Source organism: Ailuropoda melanoleuca, chromosome 10 (assembly GCF_002007445.2).
Source record: "Ailuropoda melanoleuca isolate Jingjing chromosome 10, ASM200744v2, whole genome shotgun sequence".
Classification (NCBI taxonomy): Eukaryota; Metazoa; Chordata; class Mammalia; order Carnivora; family Ursidae; genus Ailuropoda; species Ailuropoda melanoleuca.
The window spans coordinates 72445631-72461762 of NC_048227.1; positions in this window are offsets into that span (position 1 = coordinate 72445631).

A 16132-nucleotide genomic window follows, 5' to 3' on the forward strand; every position below is an offset into this window, starting at 1 on the left:
AGGGAGTGATCCCGGCTCCCGGGATCAAGCCCGGCATCGGGCTCCTCCGCTGGGAGCCTGCTTCTTCCTCTCCCACTCCCCCTGCCTGTGTTCCCTCTCTCGCTGGCTGTCTCTCTCTCTGTCAAATAAATAAATAAAATCTTTAAAAATAAATAAATAAAGTTAGCTCAAATTATTCAGTTCTAGCATTTCTCCAACCCGGACAGTCATGTCAAGCCCCCGTGCCTTCACACAGGCTGGTCCCCTACCTTCTCCTGTTCCACTGAACTACTCCTCCTCCATGGTCCTCAGGCCCAGCGTCTTCTCCTGCAGAATACCATCCTGGCCATACCACATGGGACACATCACCACGGCCGCCTCTGTTGAGCGTTCTTTGCAAACCACTCCTGAGTAAGGCACTTTGTATTTGTTTCCCAGGACTGACATAACAAAGTACCACAAGCTGGATGCCATAAAACAACAGAAATGTATTCTCTCACATTTCTGGAGACTGAAGTTCAACATTAAAGCATGGGCAGGGTTGGTTCCTTCTGGAGGCCTGAGGAAGACTGTTTCGTGCCTCTCCCTGGCGTCTGGGGGTTGTCAGCAATCCTTGGCATTCCTTTACTGTGGTGTCTTCACTTCAGCCATTGGATTTAGGGCTCACTCTTGTCTAGTGTGACCTTTCTATGGGCTGAATTGTGTCCCCCAGAATTAACACATTGAATTCCTAATCCCTAGCACCTCAGAATGAGACCATCTTTGGAGATAGGGCCTTTAATGAGGTAATTAAGGTAAAATGAAATCATATGGGTAGATCCTAATCCAACATGAAATAAAATTAGAGCAACATGATGATGTCTTGTTGCCTCCTTGCCGGCCATGAGGAGACTACCAGCCAACAGTTATCAGACAGAATGCAAGATGCTCAATTAAATTTTACTTTTAGATAAACTACCGTTACTTTTAGTACAAATATGTCTCAAATATTTTATTTATAGGCTATATATGTGATTTATAGGATATATATATATGATATATATATGCAAGTCAGGCATAAAAGAACATAGACAGACATTGGACCCAGAGAGACAAGTTACAAATTTAGGCTCTGCTTTTTGGCTCAGGGAACTAGGAGAAGTTACTTAACCTCTTTGCACCTCAAATTCCGCATCTGTAAAATTAGAATATGCTTACCTGGAAGGGTTGTTGCAGGATTAAAAGGCCTGGTTTGTGGTACCACAGTGCTGGAACACTGTCTGATACACAGAGATCAATGGCTCAACAAATAATTTTGAAGGAGTGAGAAAACACTTTCCCCTTCCCTATATGGAGTTCTCTGGAAACCTGAGACAGTCTCTGGTCGGCCCTGAGACCGATCCTAAGCTAGGGCACAGGGCAATCTATGAAGTACCCCAGGCTTCCATTTGGAAAACTCCCTCCACCAGAAAACCCAGAAAAACCTAGTTCTAGGATGCAGGGGATTCTTCTCTAAGATGAACAAGCCATTTAATACAAGCACTGTCCTCCTTCTAGAAAATGTGAATTGCTTGTCATAGTCCAATGGCAGCAACATTTTACATTAAAACTGGAAAGTCACCTAACCTTTCAGAGCCAGATGCCACCTGTTGTACCCTTCTACTTGTGGGGGTTATCCTGTTCAATTTAAATGAGTTGAAGCAGTTAAAGAGCAATACAGGTAGACCCCATCTTTTTCAAAAGATCATTGGAGTGGCACATTTATTACTTAGAGCTGGGATTAAATTTTTCTGTTTCCTTTTACAGTACACATTTTTATGTAATCAATTGATAATAGTGAAAAATACCTTAAAGATGTACTATTTATGGACCTAAGGCTGTTTCTTTGCAGAAATAAAATTCATTGTAAATGAGAAGATAGTTTTCCTTTTGTTTTTAAAGATTTTATTTATTTATTTGAGAGAGAGAGAGAGTGAGCAAGAGAGAGAGAGTAGGGGGAGGGGCAGAGGGAGAGGGAGAAGCAGACTCCCCACTAAGCAGGGAGCCTGGCATGGGACTCGATCCCAGGACGCTGGGATCATGACCTGAACGGAAGGCAGACGCTTAACCAACAAAGCTACCCAGGTGAACTGAGAAGATATTTTTTTTCTTAATGCTTCTTTTGCAACCAGTGGTTTTGTATTTGACTTGCATTTCTAACCCAGAAACTCACATCACATATAGATGATGGTCTGGGTAGTGTAAAGAAGCCCGGATTCTACTACCTGTTTGAGGGTGCTGTGGCCTTAGACCAGCGGTCAACCTCTCTGTGCCAAGTTCCCTTCCTTGAATATGGGGAACCAGATATCTAGCATAGTAACATGTTATATGAATAGTAACAGGTAATAAAATCAAACGACAGCAGTTAAAAACCTCCTCCACAATTTTATAAACTTTGCTTTAACAACTGCACAATGGAAGTAAATATACTGCGGATACTGTTCTTACAGGAGGCCTAAAGTAGTGTTCAATGAATGGAAACTCCCTTCTCCTTTCCCTCAAGCAAATCATTCTTGACCCAGAGAATGTTATTAACCATCCCTGAGTTGTAATTGTGACCCTAAATTAATATGCTTCTTATCCTGACCAGTAATTCAACATTGAATTCACACATATTGGCTTGCCAAATTAGAATTTTGGTTTGCCAAGTTAGACCTGATCGCATACCTTCAGACATTTTAAAGCTAGTTTCTCTTAGCTGATCTAGCATTTAAACTGGGTACAGGAAGTGCCAGTATGCGGAGGACAGCCCCAAGAAATCATCCAGGCATTCCACGGAGGAGGTTGGATGATTTCCCCTTACCCAGCAGCACAGAGGCCCTTTCAAGGGCCAGAAATAGATCCCCTATTGAGCCTCTGTTTATCTCCTCTGACCATAAAAAGCAGCTGGCCCTGCAGGAAAGGCTGGCGGCTGCAATTAACTCCAGGAGGCCGAAAGCCGAAGCCTGAGCAACAGAATAAAGGCCACTCAAAGAACTTTCGCAGTCATGTTGCGAGCTCTTTGCTAGAACCATTCAGTCCTACTCCAAGGAAATCTGTGAACTAAACCCCACACACCTCACTGTGAAATTTCCTGAGACCACCAGAGGCACTCCGAATCACTCCATTATTCTTGGAGTGGCTTCGTTATGACTATTTATTAAATACCCACTGCACCCCTAAATACTGATGCCATTTTGTTTGATGAAAAACATTTTTAAAAGAATTGATTGAGGGGGGGCCTGGCTGGCTCAGTCAGAAGAGCAAACAACTCTTGATCTTGGGGTCGTAAGTTCAAGCCCTATGTTGAGTTTAGAGACTACTAAAAAATAAATAAATTAAAAAAAAAAAAAGGATTGGGCCAGTTCTCACCTTTCATGACTTGGTATTTAAACTTTGCTCAGTGTTAGGCTAATTAATAATTATGAAAATAGAAAGCAGAATCAGATTTGGGTTTTTTTTCAAGATTTTATGTATTTATTTGAGAGAGAGCTCACAAGGGGGAGGGTGCAGAGGGACAAGCAGACTCCCCGCTGAGCGCAGACCAGCTTGACTCAAAGCTCCATCCCAGGACCCTGAGATCATGACCTGAACGGAAGTCAGATGCTTACACTTATGACCGAGCCACACGGCCGTCCCCAGAATCCGATTTTTCTAAGGCCACTGGAGTTAGTAAGAGGCTTCTATTGAAACGCTTCACACATTGTTGCTAAAAATTATCAGGTCTTTAGGACACAGCTCCAAACGTCTCTCATATCTTTGTTAAGAGCCCTTAAGAGCACTATTCTTATTGCTTATATCCCATACAAATGAATTGATATAGGTCTGGAAAATTACACTAATCCAATTCATTAGACATACGTCCAGGAGCACTGAGAAGTATCAAGTGCAACCAAATGATAGCCTGAAACCTATTTCTAGAGGGCCATTTCCACTTAACTTGGTGCTATTACTCTTAAACAAACCCCAAAAGGCCTCAAATCTTTAACCAAAAACTGCTTTGAAGCTGAACAAATGAGCAAGAGGGGAGCTATGGGGGGGAGAAAACTGGAAAAGAAGAAATGAATGAAAAGAGAAAATCTCAGCAGAGAAATAGGAATTGTTAAAAACAGAACCAAATGAAAATTTCAGCATTGAAAAACACAATACCTGGAAAAACTCACTGGATAAGTTCAAGAGTATAATGGAAATAGCAAGGGGTCAATAAACTTGAGGGTAAATTAATAAATATTCCTTTATCTGAAGAACAGAAAGAAAAAAGATTGAAGAAAAATGAATTGAATCTTCAGGATCTGTGGGGCAATATAAAAGTTCTAATGTATGTGTGCTTGGAATTCCAGACAGAAAGAAGAGATTGCAAAGGAGCTGGGTGAAACTTTTTGTAAAATGTTAATTAACTCAGTGGTAATGATTGATACATATGTGGAAAGTCATTCACTTGTATACTTTATACTTAAATATAAGAGTTTAACGTCAGTTGTATGTGAGTGAAACTGATAAAATGTTTTCAATTTACATACACCCGTAAAAAAAGAAATGTCTTTCTTTTGCTTCAAATTCTATGTTTTAAAATTGGGAAAAATTAAAATTACTTTGTTCTATATAAGTAACTTAAATATTTTATTACTCATCTGGTTATATATTTGGGTATTTTCCATTGAAAGTTTAAAGATTTGAATTTTATATTTGTCTTCTTTATTTTGTGTGGTTTAAGTATTGCTTTTTTATTTTATTTGAGTTAGCATGCCACAGTATTAAGTTTTTGATTCCTGACTGTCTGAGAGAGAATAAAAAAATACAAAAATACATCAGTCAGTAATAACTGTCTTAATATATACTTAAACAGTTCAAACCTAAGTCAAAAATTATGTAGTCCAATTTATAACTCAGAATGAATACTGGGGAAAATTATCTTCTGAGTTCATTATTACAGTGTTTTCTTTTTACTTGCATATGTGAAAATCAGCTTAATCAAAATATTTTGCTATTATAATGACAATGGTTTCCATAAACATTTAAAACACTAAGAATTTTTTTGTGTGTTGGGGCACCTGGGTGGTTCAATCAATTAAGCATCCGACTCTTGATTTCAGCTCAGGTCATGATCTCAGCATCATGAAATTGAGTCCTGCGTCGCGCTCCACATTCAGCAAGGAGTCTGCTTCTCTCTCTGACCCTTCCCCGGCTTGCTCGCTCTCTCTCAAATAAATAAATAAAATCTTAAAAAAATTTTTTTGTGTGTGTGTTCTTAAACTTACTACTTCCAGTCTGTGACAATGAGAACTCATATTTTGTGGATTGGGTGGGAGAAATACATACCTTACTGATTAAGCATAATTTTATTTGCTTTGATAATTTGATATCATATAAACCTTAAATAGGAGAAGCTGAAGGCAGTTAATTTTATATACTTTGTATCACAAGTATTTTCTCTTTCTTACAGGGCCCGTTTGGATTTTATCTTTTTCTTTATTAGAAGCTACAATCTAACCAAATAATCTTCATTTGCTGTTAAACTAAAAAGAAAGCAAATTAAATATTTTAGAGACAAAAATTTAATAGCCTCATCCGTGTTGTTGGTAATTCATCAAATCACCATCATCATGTAGTTTTAGCAATAAGCCTAGTTTCTCCGGGTGGGCCTTGAAGAAAGCAGAGCCCAAGATTAGATCTTGCTTGACAGTAGTAGTTTACTTGGGGATATAAATCCAAGAAACAGAAGTGAGCAGCTGGGGGAATAACACAGAAAAGAAAGCCTATCCACAAGCTGTGTTGTCAAGATGGTTGCCTCTGCGGGCCCTGTGCTCCATCCCATAGGACCCTCTGAGGAGCCACGTAGGATGAGCTGCAGAATTGCCCACCCAACAATGGAAGAGGAGATCTTTATTCACCTGCTCTGATCCCCATTTGTCAAGGGTTGCTCTCTGGGACAATAACTTCCTCACACTTTCATGTTTGTACATGAATCTCAAGGGCTCAGGAATCTCCACAGAGCATCCCAAGTAACAGAGGCTCCCAAGAGAACTCCCAACATGGAAATCAGGTTACACTTGCCAGGGACTGATTGCCTTTCTGTGGTGGAGGTGAAAGGATGGGCTGAGGAGATGTGGGAACACGAGAGGCGTCAATACAGAGTTGTGGGGATAAATAGACCAACAAAGAAGGGAAAGAAGACAATTTCTTAGACATTTTAAGCAAGAAAAACTAGACCAGCCTTCAACACAACTCATTTGTGTGTGTGTGTGTGTGTGTGTGTGTGTGTGTGTGTGTATGTGTGTGTGCTCTGGAGCTGGCTTCCATCTGCTTGGGAGAGCCAATTATTTTCACCTCTTCCAAGCTCCATGTTCAGTAGCATCAAGTTGGTCAGTTGAAATCAGCAAAGATAGGAGTGTTTATATTACAGAAATTGGCAAACTTTGCAAACCAGAGCATTTGGGGTTTTTTTGGGGGGTGGGGGTGCTATAGAGAGCTGGTTTAATAGCACACCACTACTGTGTGTGTGTGCATGTGTGTGCATTATACATAGACTCACATGAAAAAGATACAACTTATTGATAAATTGCATTTGATAAAATAATAAAAATAAATTAATTTTTTAAAAATATAGTTTATTGGTTCTATAATAGAAACTAGCCATAGGAACATTTCTGTGAAGAAATAGACTTGAAAATATGGGTAAAATGTTAATGCCTCCCCCTACGAACCCACAGATTAAATAAGAAAGGAGAAAAAGAACATTAGCTCAGATAATAGTCATAACTCTTACCCCTTATTATGGGATGAATTGTATTCCTCTGAAATTCATATGTTGAAGTCCGAACCCCCAGTATCTCAGAGTACGACTGTATTTGGATACAGGGCCTTTAATAGGTGAGTAAGTTAAAATGAGGCCATTAGGATGGGCCTTAATCCAACATGACTGGTGTCCTTAGAAGAAGAGGAGATTAGGACACAGATATACACAGAGGGAAGACCACATGAAGACACAGAGAGAACAGGGCCCTCTGCAAGCTGAGATGAAAGGTCTCAGTAGAAACCAATCCTGCCAATACCTTGATCTCAGACTTTTGGCCTCCAAAACCGTGAGAAAATAAATTTCTGTTCTTGGAGCCAGTCAGTGGTTCTTTGTCATGGGAGTGATTCCCACCCTAATAAACTATTCCTGTCCAAGTCTGCCTTGACAATCAAGGCAGGGATAGCACTTCAGGGCCAGGGAGCAGACCTTAAGCCCCAGGCAGCCCTGGAGGGAAGGTTTGAGATCGTCTGTTGTGGCCTGACTGCAGTGCTCATGAAATTTACCCTATCTTTAAGTTTGGGGCCACACAATACAACTAGCCCTTCAATCCTTTCAAAGTTCCTCATTATAAAACAAGTGTATGGGTGCCTGGGTGGCTCAGTTGGTTGAGTGTCTGACTCTTGATTTAGGCTCCGGTCACGATCTCAGGGTCTTGAAATCAAGCCCCACGTTAGGCTCTGTGCTCAGCACAGAGTTTGCTTGGGATTCTCTCTCTCTCCCTCTGTTCCTCCCCCAATGCACACACGTGCTCTCTCTCCTTTCTCTCTCTCAAATAAATAAATATAATCTTAAAGCAAAAAAACAAGTGTATCATTAGAGAAATTCAAATCAAAACCACAATGAGATATCAGCTCATGCCTGTTAGAATGGCTATTATCAAAAAGATAAGAAATAACAAATATTAGTGAAGATGTGTAGAAAAGGGAACAGTTGCGAGCTCTTGGTAGGCTTGTAAATTGGTGCAGCTACTATGGAAAACAGTATGGAGGTTCCTTGGAGAATTAAAAATAGAACTACCATATGATCCAGCTATTCCACTTCTGGGAATATATCCAAAGGAAACAAAAACAGTACGTCAAAGAGATATCTGTACTCTCATGTGTATACCAGAATTATTTACAATAGCCAAGACATGGAAACAACCTAAGTGTCTACTGACCGATGGAAAAATGAGTGTGGGATATATGTACAATGGAATGTTATTCAACCATAAAAAAGAAGGAAATCCACATGAATGGACCCTGAGAACATTATGTTAAATGAAATAAGTCAGAGAAAGACGAACACTGTATAATCTCACTTATATGCAGAATCTAAAACAACAAATAGTCATAGAAAAAGAGATCCAATTACTGGTTAGATGAAAATTATCAAAAGTACAAAGCTCTTCTGGGGCACCTGGGTGGCTAAGTCATTAAGCATCTGCCTTTGGCTCAGGGCGTGATCCCGGCGTTCTGGGATCGAGCCCCGCGTTGGGCTCCTCTGCTGGGAGCCTGCTTCTTCCTCTCCCACTCCCCCTGCTTGTGTTCCCTCTCTCGCTGGCTGTCTCTCTCTCTGTCAAATAAATAAATAAAATATTTTTTAAAAAAAGCACAAAGTTCTTCTGGTTATAAAATAAATAAGTCCTAGGGAGATAATGTTCAGCATTATAACTCTAGGGAACATCACTGCAGTATGTATTTGAAAGTAGTTAAGAAAGTAAATGCTGAGTTCTTGTCATAAGGGAAAAAACATATTTTTGGTGGAGGGGGATGATCTATAGGAGATGAGAGATGTTAACTAAAGTTATGGTAATCATTTCACAATATATGTAACTCAAATCCTTATGCCATACACCTTAAACTTACACAATGCTGCATGTCAATTGTATCTCAATAAAACTGGAAAAACAAAACAAGTGTGCTTTTACAATTCAAACAGAACCATTGGGGCCTACATTCAAACTACTGAATTCATCATATTGCTTATGACTTCTTGTGATTTCCAGGACCTGCGCATTTTGAACAGTTTAGAGGACGATCTGTTACCAAGGGTAGAAAGGCTTGTTACAGGGAAATATTTGTTCGGAGCTCCAGAACATGCAAATGGGAGAAACCTCTGCAAAGGCCAATGCTTCAGTTCTATAATTATCTTTGCTGTCAGGAACTAAGGCTATGCTACTCGTGTTTTTCCCCGGCTATTTATTAGTAAAGTAAATATTCTAATGTAGGACTACATTTAAAATTTTAAAATTTAAATTTCTTGCATAATATTTCCACTGTAATGTAAAATTAAATGGAAGTTTTTTGTGGCAAACAGTCTAGGTTCTAGGGAAATGCTCTTACCAGCATAAATCTTAGCTGAATCAAGACAGTTATTAAGCCATTATAATTATAGTTATTACCCTGTAATCTCTCTTTAGCTCTTCCTTTCTCTCTCTCTTTTTTAATAGACCACTCACTTTCTTGGTCTTGATACAAAGGTATTTAATCCAAACATCTCTAGCATGACCCAGAGTCATGCAGCCAACAATGGCTTTAGGTTTGAACTTTTTCTTACCTTGTTACAAGTCACTTTATTATATCATGAAAAAAGCATCGAATGGACAATGATGAATTTGCTAAGTCTAGTGGCTCATTCTCTTGCTTCTTTATTTTTTTCTGACAAATATACATAAGTATGGAAATTTTTCTCACCAGCTATAAGCACATAAACTATAAAAGGAAGAAATTGTAATGGAAATTGTAAAATTACACTAAGACCTTGAATGGGGAAAAAAAAAAGAAGAAATTGTGATAAACTTCCAATACTTGTATCAACATTGTTATGGTTTGTATGATGATTGTTTTTACCACACCACTATACAACATGCACAATTAATGTTAAATGGTACATATTCAGTGCACATGAAAAGAAGCATGAAGAGATGAAGGGAAAGAATTTATTCTGAGATCTTTGAGAAGTTGCCTGACTTAGTGAAATTGAAGGCATTAGCTTCAGAGCAACTTATCTCCCCCCAATAACTGCCTTACCATGTAATCTTGGGCAACGTTAATCTCTCTAAGCCTGCTTCTTCATCTACAAACAAGGAATGCAATATAATTCACAGGGATACTTTAAATTATAAGTGAGATGATCTATCTCAAAGTCTTAGCACAGTGCGTAAATCAATGTTGAATTCCAAATGTCAGATCAAAACAAAAATTAAACATTGTCATTATCTGAATCTTACCCATAAAGTGGAGATAATAACTCATTTTAAGGGATATTGTGAGGAATACATGAGTTTACGTATGTAAATTGCCTAGCAAAATGCTTAAAGCAAACTAGATAATCAAGAAACTAACTATTATCACCACTGATTTGTTACCATTGAGATAAGGCCATTTTTTACATGCTTAAGTTTTAAAGTGCTTATGATTTGGAGCCCTCTGGTGTTCATATTGGGCACTACAATTTTGAATAGGGAGGTGTTAAACCAATTTCCATCAGTATTTCCTCAAGGTATTATAATTTCCATGTTATTTTGCCATAACCAAATGAGCTGTAACTTATTTAATATTTTTATTTAAACTAATTTATTCCTTAAGAAAAAATCAGTATATTTCCAAAACCATCTTTCTTTTATTATCATAAATGGAAAGCCAGTATGTTTTAAACATATATAACTATGTTAAATATAGAACCATTAATATAGAAAGCTTCAATCTCAGTACCAACCAGCATCATATCTCATACAACAGTTCGGGGAAACTTATTTTATATCAGTAAATTTCATTTATTGATTAAGGAAGGCTTGCTTCACAGTCTTCACGATAGGAACAAGTTAAAAAAAAAAAAAAAAGAATCCCAAAGAATTAAGAGACATTAGTTTGATGGACAAGAGGTCAAAGGACTTTCCCAGCACAGATTAAAGTACAACTAAAGATACAAAGTTATAGAAACACTGAGTCATTGGGGAAGCTGCAAGATGTTACAAATGCACCCAGAGTGCAAGTGAGTAATTGGTTGGAGGCCAACTGGCAGTACTTGAAGAAACGTGGGCCTGGTCATACCAGAGGAGTCCCCCTGTGTCATGCAGAAGACTGCAGACTTGTTTCATGTAAAGCCATCATTTTCTCAAGAATAGAGTTCCACGAGATTTTAGTAATTGCTTTCCTTCACCACCACCCCCAAATATGTATGTGGCAGGGGCAGGGGAGTAGGGGTGGTGGTGTCAAGTTTGGGAAATTCTGAGTTGAACCAAATTAAGCAGCATTTTTAATTGCAGGAATTGCAGAGCACTGTAAAACTCTAAGAGGGAATTATAATATTGCAGATTTCCCAATATGTTTGATCTTGGAGTAGTTTGTCTTCTTTGCTTTTATTTATTTGTTTGTTTGTTTGTTTGTTTTTTAAGTAGGCTCCGTGCCCAACATGCTTGAACTCACGACCCAGATATCAAGAGTCAATGCTCTACCAACTGAGCCAGCCAAGAACCCCTTATTTGTTTTTATTTATTTTAGGACCAATATATGTACTATCAGGCAGAATAAATTATGAGAAATGCCCCTAGGTTATGGAGAGCTTTTTTTTTTTTAAATAAAAACAGTAATAACATGATTAGATTTGTGTTTTAGAAAGATCATTGGTGACAGCATGTTGAGTGACTTGAAGGAAAAAGGAAAAAACTAGAGGCTGCCAAATGAGTTAGAATATGGCTGAATCACCAATGCTCCATGTGCAGAAAACATAACACATCACTGCATGTCATGAATTTTAAACTATGAGAGCTAAACAGTTTCAGGGCATTACAAATTTGAAGGCAGTAATTCATGCCATTAAAAAAAAAAAGAATACTCATTAAATAAAGCAATGGACCTTATTGGAGGAAATGACAAAGCCTAGGAGACAAAAAGGAATGGCAGGCTAGACTTCTCAGAAGGATGTAGAAAGCAGAAATCAGTACAATGGTCAGCAAATCTGAGTAACAGAAAATAGAGACTCATGATGATAGAATAAAAGGTATAATAAATGCTTAACAACAACACACAGATAATAGACAAAATTATTTTCTTTGAATTTGCTTAACTATATTGTGTACCTCAAAATTCTCTGGCTGCTTTTGTTGGAAATGACAGATCTAGGTGGAACAGTTTAGCTTATGAAATAGAGGAATGCAGTGGTGAATCTTATCGCTGTGAGTTATCAGAACCAGAGTGAGTGCCTATGGGTATGTTAGGGTGGGGCAGTGTTGTGGCAAAAGTGGGTGGGAGATCAGGGAGGTGGAATGAAAAAGAATAACAAGGCAGAAAGCAAAACTCCTTGAATATAGGCATAAAAAGGGAAGGAAATCTTTTTTCTCCAGGACATTGCATTATTCAAGCAGTTCGACAAATCCTGTTTGCTCTCAAATTAATTTTATTCCCCAGCATTTAGAGCGGCGGCTACACTCATTTGACAATTGTGGGGAATAGTGACGCGTTTTCCTTACTGAACCAGTTTGAAATGTCACATTGCTTGAGAATTCCTGCAGCTTGTCAGATTGTGTTAATTTTCCTAATGAATACTTTAAACTGTTGACCCAGCTCGAGAATACAACAGCCCTTTTCTTTCTTCTCTGAAAAAGGTGACTGGTTAACAGGTAGCAATCTGGTCGATGCACAGAAGTGAAGAATTTTCGCACAAATGTAAAGTCAGCGTACTTTTTTCCCTTCAAATTCTTCAGTTGATATTACGCAACACGTACTTCAAATGAAGTTAATCCATTAAATTTGGTTTTTAATTTGTACTTTCACTGAATATTCCCTACTGTTATTACAGAAGAAACTTTGATAGTAGTGTTTTAAGTGCCCGGGAACGGAGAGAAAGAAAAGGAGGAATGAGAGGCTGTCTGGTCTGTGCGTTTAGAACACAGGTTAAGGGATTTAATCTGGGTTCCTATCCCCGTTCTTAGCTGTCTGACCTCAGCCAGTCAAATAATCCAAGACTCAGTTTGTATGTCTGTAAATAAGAATAATAATACCAGAGAGAATAGCGGAGAATTCGTATTAAAGATGATTAATGACTAAGTATTCTCCAGACTTGATTGAAGAATAGCATAACAAATCCAAGCATAAGCATATAAACAAATGCAAACACAAATAAATATTGAGATATTTCAGAACAAAATGCCAAAGAAACCAAGATTATTTTAAAAGAGGCCAGAATAAAAATAGGGGTGATTTACCGAGAAATAAAATTAGTGTAGTAGCTCGCTTTCCACTTGCAACAATAAGACGCATAGGACAGTGAAGTAAGATTCTCATATGCTGAAACAAATCAATTTTCAACCTGGGATTGAAAAACTTTCTTTCAGAAGCCACTGAGAAAGGGACTTCCAAAACAGTGTACATGATCGCAGAGGTAAGATCCGAGATGCCAAAAAACAAATTAAAAAAATGAATAATGATATAAAACAATAATAATGTTTAACCTAAGAGCAATAAATAACACGACAAAGCTAAAATAATGGAGTACAATTGATGCAAAGTGGAAAGAAGTGATTGGTTAAAGCTTTCTGAATTTTCTGTATTATGCAGAAGGAGGATAAAGATATTACCTAACATTAGACTTTCTTAAATATGCATGTTAAAATATGAAGGATAGGGGCACCTAGTGGCTCAGTCAGTTAAGTATCTGCCTTCAGCTCAGGTCACGATCCCAGGGTCCTGGAATCGAGACCCGCATCAGGCTCCTTGCTCAGTGGGGATCCTGCTTCTCCCTCTGCCTGCCGTTCCCCCTGCTTGTTCTCTCTCTCTCTCTCTCTGACAAATAAATAAATAAAATCTTTTAAAAAAATATGAAGGCTAATGAATAAAAGTTACTTCTAAAAGAATAGAAGTATTGTGTATATACAGAAAATGACGAGGAAGTAAATGGAATAAATAGAAGATTCAGAACAAAAATTAGGATAAAATGTACACAATAAGATGACAGAAATAAATTAAAACATATAATTGTAATCAATGTTAAGGGAATAGATTCTCAGTTATAAAAAAGAATACATCTGGCAATATAGTTTGCACAAGAGACAACAGAGAAAGGTTGAAATTAAAAGTTGGGAAAAGTTATATCAAGTAAATACAAACCCAAAGAAATGTAAAACTACCTTAAATATTTGTTAAAACAGATTTCTGAGGCAAAATGAAGAACATCATCTTATCAAGGTAAAACATTAAATTCACTGAAAGGATATAACCACTCGAAATAGGAGACATTAGCCAACTACATCATGATAGTGAACACCTTTAACACACAACTCAGTAATTGAATGTACAGAAAAGAATCAATAAGAATATAAAAGATTTTCACAACATAATGAACAAGTTTGATCTAAAGAACATGTAGATATTTAAGAATGAGAGTATACACATTCCTTTAAACATACATGGAAAATTTACAAACATCGACTATACATTTATTAGGTGATATGGTATGATGTAACAAATTTCAAAGGAGTAATGTCATAAAGACTACATTTGTTAAACAGAATATAATTAAATTGGAAATAAAAAACAAAAAGATAATTTAAAAGACTCCATATATTTAAAATTGAAAAACGTAATTCTGAAAAAATTCTTATGTCAAAAAAGAAATAAAAATTAAAACTTATAATTACTTAGAGCTGAATCATGATAAAAACACTAGATAGCAAATTTTGAGCTATCAGCATAGCGATGTTTAGAAGGAAATACACAACCTTATTTGTATATGTTAGAAAAAAGAAAAGCAAACATGAAAGAGCTAATCATCCAAGTTAAGAAGTCAGACACGTAACAGAGAATAACCCAGTGATGTGGAAGAAAGGCATTTATAGAAATAGTAGGAATTAGTGAAAGAGAACACCAAAGAAACATTCTATTTAAATAAAGAATATTCATTAAAATAAGAATATTGATGAAGTTTGTGCAGATAATTATAATGATTAATATTGATCATATTAGCTTATTTTATTACTTAATCTTTACAATTTACAAAGCATTTTTACATGTTGGCACAGATTCAGAGCAAGAAGAATCATATACACTGTTAGAGAGTATAAGCAGAAGTGGAAACAATTTTCAAATTAATTTAGAGGTGGGTTTTTTTTCTTTTTTTTTTTAAGAAGGGGGAGGGGCAGAGCAAAAGAAGGAGAATCCTGAGCAGGCTCCATGCCCCACACAGAGCCGGACTCGGGATTGGATCCCACAAATCTGAGATCACGACCTGAGCTGAAACCAAAAGTCCCCCACTTAACTGGCTGAGCCATCCAGGCACCCCAAATAATTTAGAGTTTGATCATCAAATTGAATATTTGATGTCCTTCTACTCCTGAGTGTACGCTTTAACAACAACGTTATAGAATTACACCAAAATCAGTTTACAAAGATGTGCACAGTAGCCCTGGTTTATGATAAGCAAAACGGGAAACAAATGACATTTGAGTGGAAAGTGGATACATAAATTGTATTTAACCCAAGCAATATGACACCTGCTCCTTTCCTTATTTTATTCATTGAAAAACTAATATGTGTTCATTAAAGCAGAACTGAAAAAACACAGACCCCAGAGCACTCATAGCCCCATAACACAAGCAATCGTGATTCACACGGATTGCCTTCAGTTGTTTAAAAGCATAGGTTCCACAGCTTTAAACATGGTTGGATTACATTTTTGTTTACAATTTTTACCTTGATTTTTTATTTTGAGAACCTCATATCATATTGTTTTCCATGCATTATATAGTTTTTCTTTTATTATCTATTCCTTGGAATTATACTTTTAAATTATATTTAATATTTCCTAAGTTTATCAATTTATTTAATAATTATCCCACAATTGGGACTGTTGGGTTTTTTCAAATTTTTATGATAATTTTCCATAAATATATTTTTATGCATAAACTTGTTTCTGTGCTTAGAAAGGATTTTATGATAGATTTTCATAAGCAGGTGCTAAGTCAATGTTAACTATCAAAAGGATTATAACAATTTATTACCCTTTTCACGGAGGGTTGGCATTGGGTTAGCAAGCAGGACCACACTGTTAGAAAACATAAAATTGTGGTTTTGATGTTACTTCTAGTCCCCATGAATGATACCACCTCCATCCAGTTTCACAAGTCTGAAATCTGAGAGGTCGAGACGCTGACACTTCCCTCTTCCCCATACAGAACTCCATACCACATCTTCCTGCTTCCACCTTCTACCTATGTCTCGTTCTCTCCACTTCTTTCCATTTTCACAGTAACTCTCTTGTCTCATCTGATCTGCCATCCTCTTTCAAAAACTTGCATTTAATTATGAAACATAAAAATAATAGTGAAAAACGCAACGTATCGTATCAATCCCGTGTGCTTAACACCCAGTTCTATCAAATTCG